At 36.0% G+C, this 15,899-nt stretch overlaps 1 pseudogene across 1 annotated transcript; it reads left to right on the forward strand.

Annotated features, from left to right (window-relative positions):
- Nucleotides 1-1,311: 1,311 nt before the first annotated feature.
- LOC18429730 (uncharacterized) lies at nucleotides 1,312-15,497 on the forward strand (annotated as a pseudogene). Its single transcript, XR_016043445.1, has 7 exons — nucleotides 1,312-3,025; nucleotides 3,961-4,001; nucleotides 4,201-4,372; nucleotides 6,079-6,198; nucleotides 6,680-6,814; nucleotides 7,213-7,406; nucleotides 14,367-15,497. The product of XR_016043445.1 is annotated as an uncharacterized LOC18429730 (transcript).
- Nucleotides 15,498-15,899: the final 402 nt, after the last annotated feature.

Genomic DNA, 15,899 nt, shown 5'->3' on the forward strand with positions numbered 1-15,899 from the left:
TTAGTTGTTTATTTTATAGTTATATTTTATACGTAGTACATATCTTGAACCCTCTTTTTTTGTGAAAAAAAAAAAGTTCGAAATTGGGTTTCTTTTACTAGAAACGTTAGAGAATTGCATGTTATTAATGTAATCCATGTTTGACTATAGGAAAAGTTCTCTTCATTATCTCTTTTGCTATTTTTAAGGGAAAACTATTGAGCATGTATGTATGTGCGTTTTCATTATCTCTAATTCTATTTCATGCAAATGATCTCGTTTCTTGAACCCCATCCATCCATTCATTCATTGATTGTTGGAAATCAAACAACCACCCCCCTACAACCAAATCTGTCTCTCTCTCCCTAAAAATCTCTCTCTTGAGCCATGCCCAAGCTCTTCATTGCTCGGTAGAAATGAAACAATTCTCTCTCTCTCTCATACACAATGAATTAGCTCGAATTTATCAATCCTCTCCTCTCTCAATGAATTGGCGTCAATTTCCCAACACACACACTCTCTCTCTCCTCTTTCTCTCTCTGTGGAATTCAAAGAATCGCCTTCAATTCCTCCATGAGTTTCTCATTTCTCTTTGGAATACGGAGGATGGGAAGGAGGACTTCCTCACTTCTTCCCTATAAATATTTGAGAATTGAGACCAAACAAGAGCAAGGAAGGAAATAATACATTGCAATATATACATATAAACTCTTTTTAAGGGAGAGATAGAAGGAGGCAAAGGTGTTGGTAGTGGTGGTGGAGGCGGAAAAGGTGTTGGTAGTGGTGGTGGAGGCAAAGGTGTTGGTGGTGGTGGTGGATATTCTGGTGGTAAGGGTGGGGGCAGAGGTACTTCTGGCTTTAGCGGCGGAGGTGGTAGTTCCGGGATGATGTCTGCTCCAGGAAGGGAGGGCCAATCCATCTCCAGGGGCACCTTTGAGAGCAATCCTAAGGGCTACTTTGATCAATTGCATGCTGATCAAAAGGGCAGCAAGTAGTTGGGTTTTTGCTATGTAATGTTTTTGTCCAACCATCTTGAGGGCATTGACCCTAGGGCGCTCATTTGCAATAGTGCTGGGCTTGGTCTGATATATAAATAAATGGAATCATATAATTATAGTTTTGAATAATTCTTGGATCATTTTTTTTTATTTTTTTTAGATTAGGAATACAGGCCCTAACCGTTTTAGAAATAGTAAGTGGTTTTTGAATGCCTCAGTGGAACCTAGACCGGTAGATAAGGCTCAGGTGAACCAGTTTTGAGTTTGTGGACATAGCTTTTCGTCGTTTCATCGATACTTTTGTTTGAAAATTCCGAACTTTATGCAGACTAGTTATAAACATTGAAATATTTGAGGATAATAAAAAAGCAAAGTGAAACTCTGAATGGTCCTTCCTCATATACCTTGCAGTGAAAAGGAACATATTTGAAAGATATTGTATTCTACCCTTTAATTGGAAATGATAGCAGTAGTTCCCTGATGCTGATCTTCATTATTGGAAATTATCGGAATTTGGTGCTCGACCAATGTTGAGAAAAAGGAAAATTTGATCATGAGCTCCTCATCTGATGGACCATGTAATAGACGGTCCCGACTCCCTGGAATTTCTCTGAAAGATTTTTTGAACTGTCACTTTTATTTTCAGAATGGATGTTAGAATTGATTTTAGATCTTTTTGGTCCTTCGAATCCCTCTCGCATAGTGTTTTGGATCTGAGACCCAATAGATAATTTCACCCTGGGGGACCATCAAATCCTCCTTCCTTGTTTTGGACGAGGAAATATGACAATTTGGTTCGAGTAGCAATGTACTACATCGAATACGAATGATAATCAATACCACATGGCTATTGAATTCATTGGTGGAGGCGGCATGATATAAGAATGACGCGATAGGATTAAGATTATTATTATCTTGTATTGAATAACAAGATAAGCATAAGATTATGACTTTTATGTACCTTTCCTTGTAATGTTTAGCTCAATTTGCAATCTTGATAAATACTCCTTGTAATGTTTAGTTCAATTTGCAATCTTAATAAATAAGAGGCTCAAAAAGTTTTAGACAGGTCTTTTATTTTCTTATATTATTTGGATTACGATGTGTTGCATATAACAATAATAAAACAAATAATCACGACTTTTACATATATATATGTATGTGCTTTCTGAATTACCTCATTATCTATCAATATGCTATGCATATTCTATGAAAAAGGGGCGACTCTATTTCAACTAAACAGATCTCTCTCATTAGGATATAAAATCTCTCTAATAGAAAATAATCTCTCCCTTTCTCTCTCTCCCACTTTAATCTCTTTCTCCCCCACGTCAATCTCTCTATATCTTAAGATTACTGTTGTGGGGAGAGACCAAGTTGAGAGAGAGAAAAACTAAGTTGAATGGCAAGGGAGAGGGACCATGATGAGAGAGAGACAGGCTAGGGTTATTAAAAAAAAAACAGAGAGAAATGTTAAGTTTTAAATGGGAGAGAGATAAAGACAAGGGTCATAAAAAGAAGAGCTTGCATGCATATTGAAAGAGAGATCGTCCCACACCTCTTATTTTTAGGTTTTATTTTACAATTGACCTACGGTTTTAGAAAATAGGTTTAAAGTGGGTATGTTATCCAACGGGTTAGAAGATATATTTTGAAATGAAACCTAAAAGTTTGGAGATTAAATGATATGCTTCCAAAAAAAAAAAAAAGAAAAAAAAACCCAATAGGAAAGAGAAACAAATATTCTCTCCTCTCATTGCACCTATCTCATGGCTCATTTCGCCCTCTCTTGCTTGTATCTGGCGTTGTTCCTCACGACCCTTGTTGAAACAAGGACTGCCCTTCAGCTCCATGGTCAAGACTCGAGACACGAGCCGAAAGCGTGCCGTCCCAAAGTTTTACACAGTGGATGGCCGATCATGCCCATGCATATGAGCGCACCACAGAGCAAGAATTGCGTTTGAAAATATTCGAGAACAATGCGAGATTCATAGACTCTGTGAATGCTGAGAATGGGCCCTTTAAGCTAAAGGCCAACATGTTTGCCGGTAGTGTTGAAAAATAATTTGTCTTCTAGTGCCTCATTCTCGTTCTTTCTCTCTAGAGAATTCTTAAGACGTGGTTTACCTAAACCGACTCAGTGTTCCGTACATTGACGTTTACGTGGTCACTCCATAGCCAACAATGTGATGTGGCCCATCGTGGATGGGCTGTTCGTTGAGTTTATATATATAATAAATGTTTGTGAGTGTTAAGTGAGCTCGAAGGAGTGAGTAGGGCATATGTAAAAAAGGAGTGGTTGATATGTCATTAAGAGACCCGAGTGAGTTAGAAGAAAAAAAAACAGATCACTGAAGTGAGGTCTTGCATATCAGATTGCTTTATTGTACTACAGTCTTGTTTTCTATTCCAAAGCAATAGTGAAAGTGTTGTTGATTCAATTCAAGCTTCTTATATATTTTTTATGTCGAAACTTTTATTCTATATTTTGAATTATTATGTCACAACAAATTTCTATCAAATTGGTATCAGAGCGAGTTCATAAAGCATGGCGTCCTCAAATATGATGTTCCAACCTTAAGTTCCTCGTCTTATAAAAGAAACTTATGAAAATTGGTGCATTCAGATGAAAGCACTACTCGGATCACATGATGCGTGGGAGGTTATTGTAAAAAGGTACAATAAACTCGAACCCCAAAAGAGGAAGCTGAAATGACAAACAATCAGAAGGCTGTTCTAAAATAATCGAGGAGACGAGACAAGAGAGCTCTCCTTTTAATCTATCAGGGCATTGACAAAAGCACCTTTGAAAAGGTTGCTTCTACCACCTCTGCAAAACAAGCATGGGAGATCTTACAAAATATTTTCAAAGGAGAAGAAAAAGTGAAAAAAATTCGTCTGCAGACATTAAGAGCCGAGTTCGAGATGCTTCACATGAAAGAGTCAGAATTAATTTCTGATTACTTCTGAAGAGTGTTGGCAGTAGCAAACCAACTCAAAAGAAATGGTGAGGTTCTGGACGAGGTACGTATCGTGGAGAAAATATTAAGATCTCTTATCCATAAATTTGAGCACATAGTTGTAGCACTAGAAGAAAGTAAATATTTGTCGACTATGACTACCGATCAACTCGTGGGTTCCTTGCAAGCCCATGAACAAAGAATAATGAAGAAAACAAATACTCCTTTGGAACAAGTGCTCAAAACTAATCTGTCCCTAAAAGATGAAAGAGGAGGATTTAGAGGTAGAGGTCAAAGAGGACGTGAGACATTCAATAGAGGTGGACGAGGCTATGACAATTCCAATTTCAGTACCGGAAGAGGAAACAACCAAATGTTGCAATCCTCAAGAGGTCGAGGTGGTAGAAACTTTACATGACTATTCAATCGTCAAAGGTATGATAGATCTTCGATTCAATGCTTTAATTACAAAAAATTTGGCCATTACAGTTCTGAATGCAGATTTAAGAACTCCCAAATAAACTGAGAACAAGTGAATTTTGTAGAAAAGTCCAAAGTAGATAAAAAACCAACCCTCCTGTGGCATGCAAAGAAGAAGAAAGTGAAAGTAGCAGCTCATGGTTTATTGACAGTGGGCAAGCAACCACATATGCAGAAGAAAATAAATGTTTGTGGAGTTGGAAGAATCAGTGATTAGTAATGTAACATTTGGTGATTTCTCAAAAGTTCCGGTCAAAGGGAAAGGTAAAATTTTAATTCGACTCAAGAATGGAAAGCATGAATTTATTTTCAATGTCTATTATGTGCCAAGCGTGAAAAATAATATTCTTAGTTTGGGGCAGCTTTTGGAAAAAGGTCATGATATTTGTCTAAAGGATTTAGCCCTCACCATAGAAGATAGAATGGAAAACTTTATTGCTAGAGTTGGCATGTCAAAAAACAAGACATTTTCTTTGGATATCAATACTGATTTTTTGCAATGCTTAAATGTATCTTTAAAAGAAAAGCTGTGGTTATGGCACTAGAGATTTGAACACCTCAATTTTAATGGATTGAAATTGTTGTATAATCAAAATATGGTGAAAGGGCTGCCACTAATTGATCATCCAGAATGACTTTATGAAGGATGTATGCTCAAGAAGCATCACCGTGAAAGCTTCCCAAGTGGTGTCTCACATAGAGCATCAAAACCCCTTGACCTCAGCCATACGGATGTATGTGGGCCACTTAACCCGATTTTTTATGGGCAACATAAGTATTTCCATACTTTCATTGATGATTTCAGTCGAAAGACTTGGGTTTATTTCTTGAAAGAAAAATCATAAGTTTTTGCAATCTTCAAAAATTTCAAGGCTTTTGTGGAAAAACAAAGTGGCTATTTTATTAAAATTATAAGATCAGATAGAGGTGGTGAATTTTTCTCTAAGGCATTTGATGAGTTTTGCAAGTATCATGGTATTCTTCATCAATTTACTGCACCATATTCACCCCAATAAAATGGAGTGGTTGAAAGAAAAAACCGGACAATTTTGGATATGACACAAAGCATGTTGAAATGCAAAACTATGCCAAAAGAATTTTGGGCTGAGGCAATCTCTTGTGCTGTCTATATTTTGAACAGGCGTCCCACTAAAAGTGTGTGATTTAGACACCCCAAGAGGCTTGGAGTGAACATAAGCCTAATGTGGCACATTTAAGGGTATTTGGATGCATTGCATACCCTCATGTTCCAAATCAAATGAGAACCAAATTAGAGGACAAAAGTCAAAAATGTATTTTTATTGACTATGATGAAAAATCAAAATCTTACAAGCTTTATGATCCTGAAAATAAGAAATTGATAATTAGTAGCGATGTGGAATTTAATGAAGAAGCCTCATGGGAATGGAACAAAAAAAAAAAAAAAAAGTCATGTAAGAATTGAAATGAATGGAAATGACAATTTTCAAGAGAGATCACAAGAAGAAAGTACTCCACCCTCACCTCCTCAACAAGAGTCAAGTTCATCTATTTCTTCCATGGATGAAAGTTCAAATGAAAGGCCACCAAGGACACAGAGTTTGAGTGAAATTTATGCTCAAATAGAAAATACTAACAATGAGCACAATTATTTTGTTTCTTTGTTGAATGTGAAGCTGTAGGTTTCGACTATGCAGTTCGTGACAAAAGGTGGAAAAATGCAATGGATGAGGAGATTCAAGCTATTGAGAAGATTGACACATGGAAGCTTACGTCATTTCCGAATCAGCATAAATCAATTGGTGTGAAATGAGTTTATAAAGCAAAGAAGAATGAGAAAGGTGAAGTAGAAAGATACAAAGCAAGGCTGGTTGCTAAAGGATACAAGCAAAGAGTAGGGATTGACTACAAAGAGGTATTTGCACCTGTTATTCAATTGGATACTATTAGATTAATCATTGTTTTGGCTGCCCAAAGAAAATGGAAATTTTTTTCAAATGGATGTCAAATCTACTTTTTTAAATGGTCATCTTGAAGAAGAAGTTTATATTGAACAACCACCCAGTTACATTATAAAGGGGCATGAAAATAAAGTTTATAAATTGAAAAAGGCACTTTATGGTTTGAAGCAAGCTCCAAGAGCCTGGAATGTAAGAATCGACAAATATTTTCAAGAAAGTGGTTTTCATAAGTGCCCCTTTGATCATGCTCTATATTTGAAGATGAATGACAATGGTGGTCTATTGATAGTTTGTTTATATGTTGATGATTTAATTTTCGCAGGAAATAACCTTAGCATGATTGATGATTCTAAGCAATCTATGATTACTGAATTCGAGATGACAGATATTGGACTTATGAATTACTTCCTTGGAATTCAAGTTAAACAATGTGACGAAGGGATTTATATTTGCCAAAGTAGATATACAAAGAAAATTCTCAAAAATTTTAAAATGGAAAATTGCAATTATGTAACTACTCTGGTAGAATGCAAGATAAATGGAAGATGTGATGATTCTAGAGTGGATACCACTTATTTTAAAAGCTTGGTTGGAAGTTTGCGTTATCTGACATGTACTAGACCTGATACTTTGTATGGAGTGGGCTTAATAAGTCGGTATATGGAAACTCCTAATAAAACTCACTTGAAGGAATCCAAAAGGATTTTCGCTCTCTAAAAGGCACACTGGATTATGGACTGCTCTATTCTCATTCAAATGAACTCAAGATTATTGGTTATTGTGATAGTGCTTGGGGAGGTAACCTATATGATAGAAAAAGTACTACAGGTTATGTATTTCATATTGGATTTACAGCTTTTACTTGGTGTTCAAAGAAGCAACCAATTGTTACATTTTCCACATGTGAAGCCGAATATGTAGCAGCATCATCATTTGTCTGTCATGCTATCTGGTTGCGAAATGTGCTAAAGAATTTGCAGGTACCACAAGAAAGCCCTACAACGATCAAGGTCGACAACAAATCAGCAATAGCATTGGCTAAGAATCCAGTATTTTATGGAAGAAGCAAGCACATAGATATAAGATTCTATTCCATTCGAGAGCATGTGAAGCATAATGAAGTTGAGCTTCTGTTTTGCTGATCAGAAGAACAAGTTACAGACATTTTTGACAAAGTCTCTAAAGACTGAAACATTTTATCATTTAAGAATGTTACTTGGAATAAGAGTGACGAATTAAAGGGGGATATTGCACAGTAATTTGTCTTCTAGTGCCTCATTCTTGTTCCTTCTCTCTAGATAATTTTTAAGAGGCGGTTTACTTAAAACAACTGAATGCTTGGTAAATTGATGTTTACGTGGTCACTCCATAGCCAACAATGTGACGGGCCATGTGGCCCATCGTAAACCATGTGGATGGGCGGTTAGTTGAGTCTATATATATAATAGATGTTTGTGAGTGTTAAGTGAGATAGAATGGGTGAGTAGGGCATATGTAAAAAAGGAGTGGTTGATATGTTATTAAGAGACCAGCCCATAGAGTGAGTTAGAAGAAAAAAAAACAGATCACTAAAGTGGGGTCCTGCATATCAGATTGCTCTATTGTACTATAGTCTTGTTTTCTATTCCAAAGCAATAGTGAAAGTGTTGTTGATTCAATCCAAGCTTCCTATATATTTTTTGTGTCAAAACTTTTATTCTATCTTTTGAATTTTTTTGTCACCACAAATTTCTATAAGATAGGACCAAAGATGAACTAAGGTTCTTGCATATGGGGTACTGTAGGGTCCTCCCCATAGTTTGAAGAACCGGGAATCCCAAACACTGAGATCCTACCCAAGATTGTGCACATGATTGGCTAAATGTGAAGTAGATGAATACAATTATAAATCGAGTGTGAAAAATAAAGCAAACACAAAAAACACACCATAACAACACAAGATTTACGTGGTTTACCCCATAGGGCTACATCCACGGCCTTGGCAACATGAAATCCACTATCACAATGAAGATTACAGTTTTGGGTTACAAGAGATAATACATATCTCTAAACATTGGTAAAAGGCCATCACCGATCTTCTCTTCTAAACCCACTCTCCAGACTGAGCAACATCGTCGATTAACATCCTTTTTCCCACCGCAATACCACCACTAGAAAGATAACTTCGAGAACAACATAGAGATTTTATCTCTCTATAAGTGAAAGTTAATCATCCCAAAACTCATGGGAATACTGCCTCTCTCTCGAAGGCCATGTTTCTCTCTCTTGAAGACCCATCTCCATATTGGAGATCCATTCCCATAACCCCTGAAGGGGTGACCCCTCAAAGGATGAGTAGTATATCATCATTCACTCTCTTATAAAGAGATATCACTTTCTTGCTTCCCATGAAAGTCAATTTTTTATTTCTCATAATATCGTAATCTTTTAAAAAATATGAGTATGGTGATTTAGCTATCACCAAACCTAATAATCTCCACCTTGATAGTAAAATCTCCATAATTGCCTTGACAACATTCATTGAATAGATATATTGATTTCTTCAAACTTGCCAATATTGTGGAATTTCACAAACACTTTACCTTCATATTTCTCCACCTCAAATGATGAATATTCCTTGATTTTTTCTCCCTTGCCTCTATTGTAGAATTTTCACGAACACTTTCTCTTCATATTTCTCCACCTCAAACAGTGTATCCATCAAACTTCACCATTCATATTTTTCTTAATGCAAGTCTTAGCCCCGTCCACACCTTGTGCTCTGATACCAATTGTAGGATTCTTGTGAACCCCATAGTTTATGGAACCGGGAATCTCAAACACTGGGATCCCACCAAAGATTGTGTACATGATTGGCTAAATGTGAAGTAGATGAATACAACTATAAATCAAGTGCGAGAAATAAAACAAACATAAAACATACACCACAACAACATAAGATTTACGTGGTTCACCCCATAGGGCTACATCGACGGCCTTGGCAACTAGAAATCCACTATCACAATGAATATTACAGTTTTGGGTTACAAGAGATACCTATCTCTAAACATCGGTAAAAGACCATCATCGATCTTCTCTTTTTTACCCGCTCTTTAGAACGAACAACACCGTTGATCAATATTATCTTTTCCACCGCAATACTGCCACTGGAAAGATAACTTCGAGAGCAACATGGAGATTTTATCTCTCTAGAAATAGAAGTTAACCATCTCAAAACTCATGGGAATACTACCTCTCTCTTAGAGGCCATGTCTCTCTCTTGGAGACTCATCTTCATATTGGAGATCCATTCCCATAATCTCCAAAGAGGTGACCTTTAAAGGATGTGTATTATGTCTTCTTTCACTCTCTTATAAAGAGATATCACTTTTTTGCTTTTCAAAAAAGTCAATTTTCTATTTTTCATAATACCCTAATATTTTAAAAAAATATGGGTATGATGATTTAGCTATCACCAAACCTAACATGAGTTTAAGCCTCCTGTCAATGCTTCGAATTTCTCCTTAGCATGCATGAGTATGATAATGTCTCGGTGCCGTAGAGTGTGGATTGGAGAAAGGCGCTGTAACTCTTGTCGAAGATCAGGGTTTCACTTGCGATAACTTGTAACATTTGGACTTTCTTGTTTTTTATTGTTTTTGAACGTTTTGCAGGAAAATTCTTTTGAAACCTCAGCAATAGCAATGCTTCATTTCATTTTTTCTTCATTATATATGTGGGGTTTCATTATACATGCGGGGTTCATTGCCTTTTGCTTCATTATATATGTGGGGTTTCATTATATATGTGTAGTTCGTTGCCTTTTGCTTCATTTTATATGCATGGTTTTATTCAGGGTTTTCTTATGGGAAAGTATATTTATGAGACCATTTACCTGGTACAATGTGTTCACAATAAATCTTGTATATTGGATGTCAAATTAAGTAGCTATATGTATTTTATTGACCAAGCTTATTATATACATAGGGTTTTATTATATATTAGGATTTTCTTATAGGAAAGTATATTATAAGATTATTTACCTTCCGTACAAAATGGTCACAATAAACCTTGCAATTATTTCATTGACCAAGCTTGTGTCAAACCATTTCACATCAGATGGTTATAAGCAATTGTGACCTCCTTATTCCATAGGTAAATGGTCTCGTTATATACAATCCCCTTTCTTATTGATGGCATTCTTTACATATTTTTCCTTTTTTAAATTATTTTCACTCTCAAGTTGTCTTTTTATTGAAAAAAAAATTAATAGGAAAGAGCTCAAGATGATGATTTTGGGTAGGATAAATATTTGAAGGCTATATAACTTCAACATGTCCATTGAATTGGAGGGACGCCTGGACATGAAATGGAATTAAACAAACGATGGACTTTCATATTGTGCATATGCAGTCCCCTCTCAAATATATTTTATAGCTGGATTTTTAAAGCAAAATATTAGGGATTCATGATATAGGCCAAGATGAAAAATAAATAAAAAAATCAATAGTTAAAGGGTGTGGTTTGTATAGAGCTGAGGCTCTAAACAATCAAATAAAACGCACCTTCAAAAAGTGCCAAGTAATGTAGTTTCAATGCTGGAAATCTTTGTGATAGCCTTAAAAAATATACGTGCATCTTTAATTATAAAATTTTTTAAAAAAATAGTATAGATCGAGCAAATTTATAAAAACTTGAAAATCTTGAAAATTGACGGTTCAAAAAATTCATTTTTTTTTTCCTCATGTCCATGCATCTTGATATCGAGATGATCAATTTGAGGATAGTTGGGTATTAAAACAATCTCTTCTAATGAAATTTTTTTGTGGGCTCTAATTTGATAGTCTAGAGCTTCGGCTTTACATAAACTTTTTCCATATTTAAAATATGATTATTTTATGGATATTTCCACACCGTCTATATTAATATTTTCCCATATCTCATGTTTCTCCTGTTAATATGGGCTAATATTGACTCAAAAGCCATATCTCATGTTTCTCCTCATCGTCCTTTTGGTGAAACCTATTTACTAGGGTGGTCCTGCAGGCTACTTTTTACCCATGGTTTAGGGCCCCCTAAATACATAATTAGATGAATCCTTAACCTTTTGAACTATTTCAAGAAAAACTTTTGTCTCTACACCTGACTCATTGGAAAAAAAAAAAAAAAAAAAAACTTTTGATCTCTAAACATCCTATGTTTGATGGTTACTCAAAGGAATGGTTCAGAGTCCATATATGAGTGAAATTTGATTTCGAGCCTTTTGGAGCTCCAAATAATTTTTTAATTCCAATTTTGGGCAAATATCAATATTTATTTCATATTATAGACTACTGGCATCTTTTTTTCTCAAAATTTTTCTGACACTCCATATCTTTTGGCCCTTCTTTTTCTTTTTGTTTTTTTTTGGGACCAAAACCGAATTAGTACAGTTGTTTTTACATTACTTGAAATTGCTTTTCTTGTTTATTCAACCAACAAACATACCCAAAAGTGCCATTTTTTTTTTTAAGTCCAATTATTTTAGGCAAATATGAAATATTTGAGCCTTTTTCCTCAAAATATTCTGGCACTCCGCAATTTTTTTGCCCTTTTTTATTATTATTTTTCTCTACCAATACCATATTAATGACCTTTTTTTTCACAAGTTTAAATTGCTGTTAGAAAATTTGCTTACCATTTTCAGTTTTGAGTTAAGGTTACTCAAGGCCCAAAAAATCCAAATTTTATTTTGTTGAATAGTATATTTCTCAATTTGTTCAGTTTAAATATGTATATCGTCAGTCCTCAATTCTTAACAGTTAGTGGTAACCATTTCGTTAAATCAGATATGACTGAGCAGTTGACAACTACTAATCCTCAACTCTTAACAGTTAATGATGGCATTGTGAAAGAAAACTATATATCGTCTACTACTAGGTTGATATGGAAGGTATATATTGTAATAAGTAGATATGAGAATGATAGGTACAATATCTTGTATTTATGGTAGGTCTGAGTATAGTGTAGTTGTTAATGATTTATTTCTATTTGTTATCTTTAATTTGTTTATAAAAGTCAAGTTTGTATATTCATATCAATTAATAGACACTGAGTCTCTTCAGAGAAACCTGACACTCTTTACAAACATAATTTCTTGAAAATAGTTTCTTAGTCAAGTTTAACTGAATGTTGTCAAATTCGCTCTTCTTTGGCCAAAGAGGTCGAAGAATTAGAATTTTAGGCCTAGATCGAAGCGAAGTGAAACCTAGTGCTACCGCTTTGGTCATATTCTGGCTGCTTCAATCAGATTCAAGTAATGCTTCAAACCAATTTCGCCGAAGCTTCAACACCTTGGGCCTAAGCTAAGAAAAATCTATGTAAAAGTATCTTTTATTTTTTGAAATTTTTCTTTTTCGTTTCTTCATTATTTTTATATATTTTTATATATTTTTATATAGGTATCTAATTTATTTATATTAAATTAAAAAAGTAGTCCTAAGTCTTCTTCGAATCAACCGAACCACCGAATTGCTTCATTTTTCTCACCAAACCGAAGAGTCTCCAAAGCAAATCTGACAATGGTTGAAAAATGAGACACAGTAAGGTAATTAGCAAGTAGTGATTTCAAATGCGGCAGTCTAGATAGGGTAGTTAATCAACAAGTAGTGATTTCCAATTCGGCAGTCTAGATAGGGTCGGGAATTTGTCGTTGCCCACTAGATTCTTTGTTGCAACTGGGGATAAGCTCAACTCATGTGGATTTGCCTACTTCCATCAGAAAAACGATGGAACTAGGTGTGTCTACTTGGGAACTCACGATTTGGATGGGCGGAATTACCTAATTCCCACTTATATTTTTGTATTTATGGTAGGTCTTTGTATAGTTTAGGTGTTTCTGATTTATTTCTATTATTGTCATCTTCAATTTGTCTATAAAAGTCAAGTTTGTAAATTCATATCAATTAATGGACATTGAGTCTCTTCAGAGAAACTTGAGACTCTTCATAAACATAATTTCTTAAAAATAGTTTCTTAGTCAAGTTTAATTGAATGTTGTCAAATTCGCTCTTCTTTGGCCAAAGTGGTCGAAGAGGTCGGATTTTAGGCCTAGATCAAAGCGAAGTGAAGTGAAACCTGGTGCTACCGCTTTGGTCATATTCGAGCCGCTTTGTCAGATTCAAGTAGTGCTTCAAACCGATTTGGCTGAAGCTTCGACACCTTGGGCCTAAGCAAAGAAATATTTTTATAAAAGTATTTTTTATTTGTTGAGAATTTTGTTTTTCATTTTTTCATTATTATTATATATTTTTATATAAGTATCTAATCTATTTATATTAAATTAAAAAAGTAGTCTTAAGTCCTCCTTCGAATCAACCGAAACATCGAATTGCTTAATTTTTTTCACCAAACCGAAAAAGTCTCCAAAAAAAATCTGACAATGTTGATTTAACTAAAGAAATATGTCCCACGTTTAAAAAATGAGGCACAGTAAGGTAATTAGCAAATAGTAATTTCAAATTCGGCGGTCTAGATAGGGCAGTTAATCAACAAGTAGTGATTTCGGTTTCGGCAGTCTAGATAGGGCGGGGAGTTAGTCCCTGCCGACTAGGTTCTTTGTTGCAACCGGGGATCGTCTCAACTCATGTGGGTTTGCCTAGTTCCATCAGAAAAACTATGGAACTCAGTGCGTCTATTCAGGAACTCGCGATTTGGATGGGCGAAGTCACCTAATTCCCACTCATATTTTGATTAATTTTTTCTGCATTTTACGTTTTTTAGTATTTAATTTTTTACTGACCACACCACAGACTTAGTGAGATACCGAATTTTAAAAGGCCGGTTCACCCGGTCAGTCCGGCTTTTAAAACAGTAATAGAAACACAATCATATCTTTTTTTTCTTTGCTTTTTTACTTTAGTAAGTGGAAACTCAATCGTATCTTCCTTTTTTTGCTTTTTTACTGTAGTAAGTGAGGTTTTGTAGCCCTTTTTCAAATAATCGGATCAGAGCGGCAAAATGTAACCTTATTGAATATGTCAATAAGTTAATGGGTTGCCCTGCTAGTCAAAATTGGGATCGGGCTTGTCAATGATGGCAGCACTATGTCCCAAGTTAGAATCCCAAGGAAAAACCCTTACGCCATCTCCTTACCATCACAATTTTACAATGTCTTTCCTGATGATGCAGGTTCCTGCTGGGCTTTTGGTGCCGTGGCTGCCGTCGAAAGCATAACCCAGATCAGGACTGGAAATTGATGTCTCTATCTGAGCAAGAATTGGTGGATTTTGTCAATACAACCGGGAGCCAGGGGGGCTTTAAGGAAGATGGATTCCAAAGCATCATGGACAATTGCTGGTTAAGTAGTGTGGTTGAATACCCATTCCGTGGCGTGAACCGCACATGCAACACTGAGAAGTCTACTTGGGTGGACAAAATTAAAGGTTACAGATACATACCACCGAACAATTAGGATGCCCTGCTCAAGGCTGTTGGTAACCATCCGGTTGCTCTATCGATAAACGCTGAAAGCAAGGCCTTCGGATTTTACTCTGAGGGGGTCTTCACCGGTGAGTGTGGTACCAATTTGAATCATGAAGTCTTCGGTTGTTGGCTATGGAATAACTGAGGATCGGTTGAAATACCGGTTGGTAAAGACCCTTTGGAGCACAGAATGGGGGAGAGAGGATACATAAGGATGCAACGCGATGTTGCTGCACCTGAAGGCATATGTGGGATTGCAATGGCTGCCTCCTATCGGATTGCCTGACCAGCGATTTAGCAAGACACCGCAAAGTTAGTTATTCCCATAAGCGAGTCATATTTTTTTCTCCCCCCTATAAATTGCAAAGATAAGTGGGAATATGATTGATCAAATTCAGACTCGGGACTATCCGAATATTTTTTATTGGACCGAGACCCTACCCGCGAGTCAAAAACTTGGACCCTTACCATAACCCATGTTGGGTATACCCGGTGGGTATGGGTTGAGTTCGGATCTATCGCCACCCCTAGGGCAAAACAGTCCTTTTTCCCCAAAAATAAAAATCACTTTTAATCCAAAAAATATATAATTTTTGGGAAATTTTATGTTGTTTTGATCATCCACCCATGTTTGGGGGAGACCATTATAAGCTTTTTATCACTCGTTTGTAATCTATGGTGGAAAATTACTAAGAAAATGCTTTGTGTTTGTTCTTTTCTTGCGCTTTTGCCTTCATTTCCCCTCCAAGAGAGAGGACATAGAAATATTTTGCAATTGAGAGATTACCCTTGGACTATCCTACCCAAACCTTAGACCGCACTACCAATACCACCCAACCCTTGTCCATAGTACATACCACTCATAGTCCATACCACCTATACTCTATACTCCCTTCTCCCAATCCCACACGTAACCTACCCTAGTCCATAGATCGTGGACTACCCTAATCTACCGAACCTAAACCAACCATACTCCTTAGTTAATTAAACCTAGCTTAACTTAACCATACACCCTAAAATTCTACCCAAGGACCCAAGTCCCATCTCAAGCAACTTCAAGGGACCTTGGAAGCACACCGAGCTGGGGGGTTCGAATCTAC

This window comes from Amborella trichopoda, chromosome 10 (assembly GCF_054954075.1).
Source record: "Amborella trichopoda isolate Santa Cruz 75 chromosome 10, AtrichopodaSantaCruz75HAP2 v2.0, whole genome shotgun sequence".
Taxonomy (NCBI): domain Eukaryota; kingdom Viridiplantae; phylum Streptophyta; class Magnoliopsida; order Amborellales; family Amborellaceae; genus Amborella; species Amborella trichopoda.